Source organism: Montipora foliosa, chromosome 3 (genome assembly GCF_036669935.1).
Source record: "Montipora foliosa isolate CH-2021 chromosome 3, ASM3666993v2, whole genome shotgun sequence".
NCBI lineage: Eukaryota > Metazoa > Cnidaria > Anthozoa > Scleractinia > Acroporidae > Montipora > Montipora foliosa.
In genome coordinates, this window is record NC_090871.1 from 55,147,413 (window position 1) to 55,156,012 (window position 8,600).

General features: G+C 38.4%; 1 protein-coding gene across 6 annotated transcripts in view; it reads right to left on the bottom strand.

Moving 5' to 3' along the window:
- LOC137997681 (protein NLRC3-like) overlaps window positions 1-8,600 on the bottom strand; it is a 102,694-nt gene that overhangs the window by 71,043 nt on the left and 23,051 nt on the right. For all 6 annotated transcript variants that reach the window (XM_068843825.1, XM_068843823.1, XM_068843824.1 and 3 more), the window contains one exon: window positions 206-303. The gene's annotated coding sequence lies outside the window, so the exon portion shown is untranslated. The remainder of the gene's footprint in view (window positions 1-205; window positions 304-8,600) is intronic.

Genomic DNA, 8,600 nt, shown 5'->3' on the forward strand with positions numbered 1-8,600 from the left:
TGGTCACCTCTGATATCACAATATTGGGAGCATTTTGTTGAGCAAAAACTGTTGTTTTGTATGGTACCAAGGGAAACTAAAAAAGCGAAAATTCAAATCAATGCTTTTGCTGTAAATTGGGAGTACATGCATCTTGTATTAAAACAAATTTATGTTTCTTTTTACACTCAATTCCATTGATCGAGTCTATAATTTTCACACTTACTAGAATTGCAATCAGCGGCTCTACGTTGACCTGTTAGCACCTTTCCCTTTTGAAACAAGTCACACTGTTTTCACTTTATCTTAGTGCAGTTATGGATCCTTCAACATAAGAAAATTATGTCAATCATTAGTCACCTCTCATCTGAGCAACTTTTTCTTGATTTAATTCAAATGCAGTTAACACAACAAAAGTCACAAGAAGAAATTGCTCTTTTAAAATTAATTTGTTTCATAGGAAAAAAAAATCTTGAGGGTTTAATGCAGTTTCATAATTTCCAAGACCTAGTATTAACACATGTGGTCAGCACCACCTCATGTGATAACACTAACTGGTTGCAAAAACCACAGTCTTAGCTGGATTGTAATATTATTTAAAATTTCAGAGACTTTAAATCATTCGCAAACTTTCCGCTTCAGAACCAGCAAGAGGTCCTCCCAGTGCAATAAATTATTGCACATAAAACCTCAGTGATCATGAACAGAAATGAGATATTACTGCTAATTGGTAGAACTTAAAAAAACACATAAAAAGGTCACTGTCTGCACAAAATCAAACAGATAGTTCACATTGAGGTAATGATTTGATGAATAGCCCACTTTTAATATATTTCATTAGAAAGATGCAGTAGAATTTATAGACATATTAAACTTTGTGATATTGGTATCACAAATTTGGACAAACAGTATGAAAGGGAACAGACAGAGAACTCTGGCCACAACTCATACAGGCAGCATGATATACTGTAATTTTAGAGGATCACTTATGAAGGGTTTGTGTTAGACCTGTGAACAAGGTATGAATCAAATGGGTTATGAGCTTTTAAACAAACTGTGGTGCTGCATCGATCTGTGGCAGAATGAATCTTGTGTTTATAGCAATCTTTCCACAGCAAATAATTGGACAGAAATATTAATGGTAATTTGATCTTTATCAGCTCAACTCATTATTAACAAGACGCCTCCAAAGGCGTATCCGTGGAATGCGCAAACAGTTGACACAAATTGTCGACTTACAGTGAACTTCAAGTACAGGTAAACTTCGGAAAATGGCGAGAGATTACCAGAAAGATACATCTGTAATATAACTTGAAGTTGTCTGTTGTAAAAACTCATTATTAATGTTACTAAATTTGCAAATGCAAACAAGAAAGCCCTATTAGTGGGTTCTTGGGATACGGGATCTTTCATTTATTTATTTTTTGGAATGAGACTTTATTTAAATCCTACAGTTTTACTTCCTTCCTTAACTACGTTCATCCAAAAATTACAAGATCAGCCTTAAATCATCCGAAAAACTTATTACAGATCACAGTTCAACAACTTATCATCCTGGGCCAGTTGTTCAAAAGCCGATTAATGCTAATCTCAGGTTAAAAATAAACAAACGAGTTTTATTCTCTACTCCCAAATGCTGTTCAAGGCTGACATTCCGTGAAACTTTACATTAGAAGAAGAAGTCATTAAGCACAGGAAACTTTCACCAAAAAGTTGAAAACATTAAACAAAAGTTTACGCTAACCCTGGATTAAGGTAATCGGCTTTCGAACAACCGGGCCATGTATTCGAATTCCGGTTCCGTAATCCTGGTTTAGTTTCTTGCAAACTGTTTAAATCTGCCGTGGCGAAGACAAGAAGACAACATGTGAACTCCATTTCTCAGAATGCTCAAAAATGTAAAATTCCGTAATTGCGCGTTCTATAGTCCAGTCCAAACTTGTAGTTTTACAATTCCATAATCTTGATTTCAGTATTAGAGTAACTTGGTACCAAACGTTTCACAATAACTTGAAATCTCGTCAAGGAAAAAGCTTAAATCCAGTAGTCCAGTCTGGGTTAAAATCGCCAAAACTCTTTCTATTATTCGATTCAATCTGAGCTTCAGACAGCTTTCCAAAACCAATTTGCATTGAAGTCAAGCCCTTTCCGGCGGGGTTAGTAACTGGATGGGAGACGCCAAAAGATGCAACTTGCTGTCAGGAACATACGACCAAAAATTCTATTTTAATGCCCAAAAATGCGAACTAAGCAAGGTACAGATTTTGTTAGCCTGCCTTACATGTATGCAAAACAAATATTGACGCAAAAGTAAATAAACAATGATATGTAGTTTTTAAGGAGAGCAGAAGGAACTTTTAGGAAGTGTCGATCGAGAATAAGACAATTTGCGAGATGAAGACATCATAAATTTTGTGCCACGAATATAATACAAGTTACCATCAGCGAAAAACATTTCGGGAGATTTTTGTACGTTCAATTTGAGTTCAATTTTTCTATCGTACTTTTGGTCGTACAAGTAAAATCACGAAATCGAAAGTGACATCGATTTTAGCGGCCGCCTGTGATCAAGTTACCTTGCGTGTTTAATACTGACAACTCACGAATGCATCTGTGACAAAATGACGGCAAGACACCGGGTTTTTGTTAGTTTACTTTTTTTCTTTCAAGTTTTAATACAGTTCGACAAGATACATGTGCGAATTTAACACAAAGATCTCAATCGTCGATGTTAGCCCAGGTGTCATCTGAAGTTAAGCTCCTCCGAATGAGGTTAGTACTTGGATGGGGGACCGCTGCGAAGTCCCCGATACGGACATCAGTAATTCGTTTTTTTAAAACTTGATTTCATTTTCTATTTTGTTTGGCCGTTGAAAGCTATTTTCTTATTTTCTTTCTACGTCAAAACGGCTGAACAGACCGGTTCCCAAGAAATATTAGAGTATTCGTGCTATGGAAAATACTTCTAATGAAGTATTCGTTCTGTGCAAAATACCGTAATGTTCACAGCGGAACACACAAGTACAAGTACGAAGCAAACTCTAGAAATAACGTAGAAAATTCTTCTTACCTTTAAAGCTTGTCTTTCTCAAAAAAAAAGCATCATCAATATTTTAATACTGTGTCAATCATGGCCGGCGGAAAGATTCCACAATAAACAATTGCTTTCCGCATTGCAACAGAACTGTGTCGCGGTGGCCGAGTGGTCTAACGCGCGTACGTGATCGCTAAGCGCAGGGCAAGAATATAGTTCCAAAATAGGGCAGAGAAGTTCGGATATACTGAAGGGTATAAAAGGAAATTGACCCGATCGGAGCTTATTTCAATATCCGTGGGGTATGCACATTTGCGACTACCAACAAAAAAAAGAAAATTTGACACCAGCCCGGATTTAAGACGTGGTATGCCTTCGGCATTCCACGTAATAAAATCATATTTAGGGAATCGCAAGTTGTTGTCCTTCAGTAGCATTTGGAGTAATGATTGCAAGTTCGAATGAGGCGTAACACTACTGTAAAGTTTTCGTACCCAATTATTCCATCAGGGATCAACCCTAGTATTGGAATTGGGCCCACACAAGGACAGAAATGCTACTGAAGGACAACAACTTGCGATTACCTAAAATTAGGCTTGGGCCGAGCCGAATTTGTCCTTGTGAATAACATCTCACATATCCACGGCCAGCTCCCGTTCTGGCCTTGTAGCTCAGTCGGTAGAGCAGCGGTGATCTAATCCGAAGGTCGTGGGTTCAAATCCCACCCTGGTCAGAGTTTTTCTCTGTCCTTGTGTGGGCCCAATTCCAATACTAGGGTTGATCCCTGATGGAATAATTGGGTACAAAAACTTTACAGTAGTGTTAGGCCTCATTCGAACTTGCAATCAAAATCATATTTGTTGTAGAAAAGGTATTTCATTCTAAAAATTATTCTCATAGAAAATCTAAGAGGCACATTGAGAAGAAGTTGAGATCCCTGTGGTACAGTACGTATTCACAGGAACAACTAACGCTGCAACATCGTATCATGGAATGCTATGATAAAATATTTTGGCATAAATTAGTCGATTGGTGTTAGCCTCTTTACCCACACCCCCTCCCCTCAGAAAGAATCGGGGAAGAATTTTTTTTCCTGAGGAGAGGTGGTAGCTGTTTGCAGGGCTTGAAATAATTTCCCGGCTGGCGTCGCTCAAGTCATGCATGTCCAATACTCACTAAGTGAAACGACCCGGAGACACGATCTGTCGACCCGAAAAATGCATCTCATTAGATGAACCCATCGCACAGCTGTCCCCACGAATCGAACGATCCGTACGATTCGTGAATCACTTTTACGACCCGTCTCCACTCGACTATTGCATGTTATAGTAGCAGTATGTCAGTCATTTTTATGCGGAAACTACCCGAAGACACGATCTGTTAACCAGAAAAATACATCTCAGCTGTCCCCACGAATCGATCGATCCGTGAAACGCTTTTACGACCCGTGTCGATTCGACTATTGCAAGTTATTGCTAATTTTTATGCCTGTCAATGTGTGTATGCGTCGCGGTCCAATTTGCGAATGAGCTGTTGTCCATAAACATGAACACACTGAACCGCATACTGTTGTTTCCGATTAGTCCGATGTTTCTTAGTCGCGATTTTCCTATAAATATTTCGGGATCGATGTTCGAGTAAGCACGTACGCCAAATTGATTTCAATGTACTGATTTATTATATAACAAAAATCATCTTATTACTGGTTGTCGTATGGCAATCCCAGTCGGAAAGTGGGTAGCGTTTGTTCGGTGTTTTTTTTTTTTTCTTTTCCCGTGTCGGTAAAAGTCTTGCCTGTCACTCCCCTGCTAAGTGGTGTCTTTGTGGATAGAGCCTTCTGCTCGTATTTTCTTAGGATAGAGAGGGTAGTGGAAATGCGTAGATTTCTCTGGTGGACACAGTAGAACGATAAACTTAACCTGCAATGGCGTCGAAAGTCATGTAACTCGAATGGCGTTTTAGTGGATCTTTAAACAAAGTATACCCTTATGGAGCTCAATAATGGAAAGTCAGTTGGATAAACTAGGAAGGCGCTGAAAACAAATACCTGGAATCGTAAAAGCGACGAGTAATGGACTTCGACAACAATCTATCGCCGGTCGAGCCGAAATCAAAGTGAGCTGATAATTTCCAATATTGTATCACGAGTGTAGTTTTATGTACAACACTGAAACAAAATGGGAAAGTATCTGGTAACTTATGGGTTCAACAAAGTCAGGTAGAAAAAATACTTGGAAATGTGACAGTCAAGAATTATTTGAAAGAAAGCTTGTAGACTATTTTGTGCATCATCAAGGAAAAAGTTCTTCAGGAAAGGGTTTGAACCTGAAGTGCATGGAAATTTGACACGATTGAGTTTCTTGTCTTCACGCACGCAATGAAATAGGAAGAGGTTTTCGCCTCTAAGAGCATATATGTTGTTTGTTTCAATAAAATTTTCGCTTGAAAAGGATTCTGTGGTATTTTCTGCCTTCGTGAATTATAATATCATGTTGTGTATTGAATTTTCGAGCTTAAGGTTGAAGTGTGATATGGGAGATTTTTTTATTATTGCTCTGTAAGCAGGAAGTGCCGGGTTCACGAAAATGAACAGGTCTGTCACCGGGAAGCGTGCTTGAGTTTCAACAAAATGAGCCCCAGAATCAGTGAAAAATTGTGACGCCAATGAATAATAAAGTAGCTGCTATTTCCAAAATGATGGAATTACCTGGTGATAAATAACGTCGTACGCGTCTTGAAGAGTAAATTTTGACTTTGCATAAACAAATGGTCAACCTTAACAGTTGGGCGATTGTGATCTTTGTTTTGACTTGGCTCATTTTATTTTCAAACTTTATAACACTTGACAGAAAAAGAAACTTACAAAAACCCGGTATCTTGCCATCATTTGAAACAGATGCTTCACTGTTTGGCGACTAAACATGCCGCGGTAATGACGGCGCCCGCTGAATTCCGGCCATGTCGCTTTTCGATTTTGCGATTTATTTGAACGTAGCAAAAATCTCCCAAAATGTATGTCGCTGATCGTAACTTTTTATATTCTACATTTACGGTTCAAAATTAATCTTGCTTTCATGTCGTAAATATTTTATTCTCGATCGACCGTCCCGGAAACTTCCTTGTGCGCTTTCTAAAAACTGTGTATCAATAGTTATTTCCTTTTGCATCAATATTTGGTTTGCATAAAGCAAGCTAACAAAATCTGTACCTTGCTGAGTTTGCATTTGTTAGCGTTAATAGTATTTTCGGTGCGATGCTTCTGTTTTAAGAGGGGTATATTGTTTTGGTCTCCCATCCAGTTACTAACCCCGCCGGACACGAAATTAACTTCAGTGAACTTTAGTATTACAAAGCTGTCAGATGCTCAGAGGGCACGCTTAAACTTGTGGTGAAAAGAAGTTGTGAGGGAACTTGAAAATTATCAACATGTCAGCCCAGAAGCCAATGTTTCTCGCTTTTCTTTGATTTGTTATTCCTCAGAGACTGGAATGCTGTATGTAGTTCAATACCACACAATTCAGTGCCTTCTGATTTTCTGTAACACGTACCACAGGCAACCCAGTGTATGCTTCACAGAAGCATCTCGTATTACAGTTAAGATTACGTCAACCGGAAGTCACGCAACGTTACGAAATAGTAACGCACTATTGTTCTGTTCGTCTCTATAACACATACCAAAACAAACGAGACAATGTGCGTATGAGACGTTCTAAAAACCCATGCCGTCAAAGGTTTACAGGAACGCAAGGAAAGTGTGCACGCCTCGTTCTAAAAGGCGTGTATACAGTGTATACCTCGGAGCCTGCGCTGACAAACAAACAAGGGAAACTGTGTACGCTTCGTTCTAAGAACCCGTGCCGTCAAGTGAAAGTGTGTATACCTCGGAGCCTGCGCTGACAAACAAAGAAGGGAAAGTGTGTATGCCTTGTTCTTAAAGCCTGTGCCGACGAACAAACATTGGAAGTGTGTATAACACGTTGTAAAAGCTTTCTAAGAGCCGGTGCCACAAAGAAATGGATGTCGTGACTTATTACTAGGTTGCCAGTGTGGCACTTCTGGTAACTTATGGGTAGAAGATTGACACGCAAATGGCGTTTTGGAGGATCTTTAAAGAAAATGTACCCTTATGGAGGTAAAGAATGGAACGTAAATTGGATAAACAAGCCAGGAGATGAAAAGTGAATGTTTGGAATCTTAAAAGCGACGAGTAATGGACTTCGATCACAATCTTTCGCCCGTTGAGCCGTAATCAAAGTGAGCTGTAGTTCTTATATTGTACCAAGCGTGTGGTGTTTTGTACGACACTGAAATCAAATGGAAAATCCTTTGCTAACTTATGGGTTTAACAAAGACAGAAGGAATTGAACAACAGTCTTCCGGTAACAATAGGAAATTTCACTAATTCTTGTTAGTCAAAATTATTTGAAAGAAAGCTTGTTGCGCATTTTTTTGCTTGATAATTCACGTAAAGGGTTTGATGCTGAACACTGGTGGGAATTTTCTTTAGTTGCGTTTTTGACACGGAGCGTGTTGGCAGCTTGTTTTGTTGCCCGATGTTGCCCTGTTATGCATAACATCCACTTGGTCTTTTGACATGACTGCTAAAGAATACAGAAAGATTTTCACGATAACTAAAAATTCCTGTGTTAAGTATGAAAATTCGACGAAGAGGTAAATACGACTGAATTTGTTGCGTGCGTTGCTATTTTGTGATTTGATTGTTGTGCAAATTTTGACAGATAATAATTATGAAATATATCCACGGATAAATCGTTAAAATGTCTTTACTTTTAGGGGTTATTTGAACATAAAAGATGCAACGCTTGACGAGAAATAATATTTTTGTTAATATTTGAAAGAAGAAAAATTTCGCGGCAATCAGGACGCGGTGAAAATGAATTAACAAATTTGCATACTTGCGTTGAAATGTGATACGCGAAAAGCCAGGAATTTTATTTTTTTGACAAATGATTTTGTCATTGTAGTGTAAAATGAAATTTATTTGGGAAGGCAACAATATTTCTTTCACTTCCTGGTTAATCCAATTTATTGCTACGACTTGGTAGTGCGAAGATTGTTTACATGAAACTCACGCTTTTTGCGAATTTTGAGTGTCATGAAATTACATCATTCAATGAAATGTTACAAGAAAAATGAGCTACAGTAAGTTATTAAAGAATGACCTAAGTAGGATTTTAGCATTGCTACGGAAATATTGCTGAGAAATTCCCAAGTTATCCCATCCGAGCTTTGGCCCTAGTAAGGGAAATGGGCCCACACAACTTAAGTTATTACGGAGTTCATCTAAGATGAAAGGGCAGAACTTTTAAATATGTCAAGACTTTCTCTTTTTCTTATTTTCAGCAAAAAGCATTGGGAAGATTATAACAACAGGAAAGAAACCAACGAAGCGACCGCTGCAAAAAAACAACGTATACAATGATGCCTTATCACATCGAAATTACAACAAACAAGGCTTTAGTAAAGAAAATTTCACCGTTCCGAAATACAATACCTTACATAACAGTTCCCTGAGTTCCTCAGTAAAAAGCATTCACTAACATACCAACCGCTCGACAACTACTGC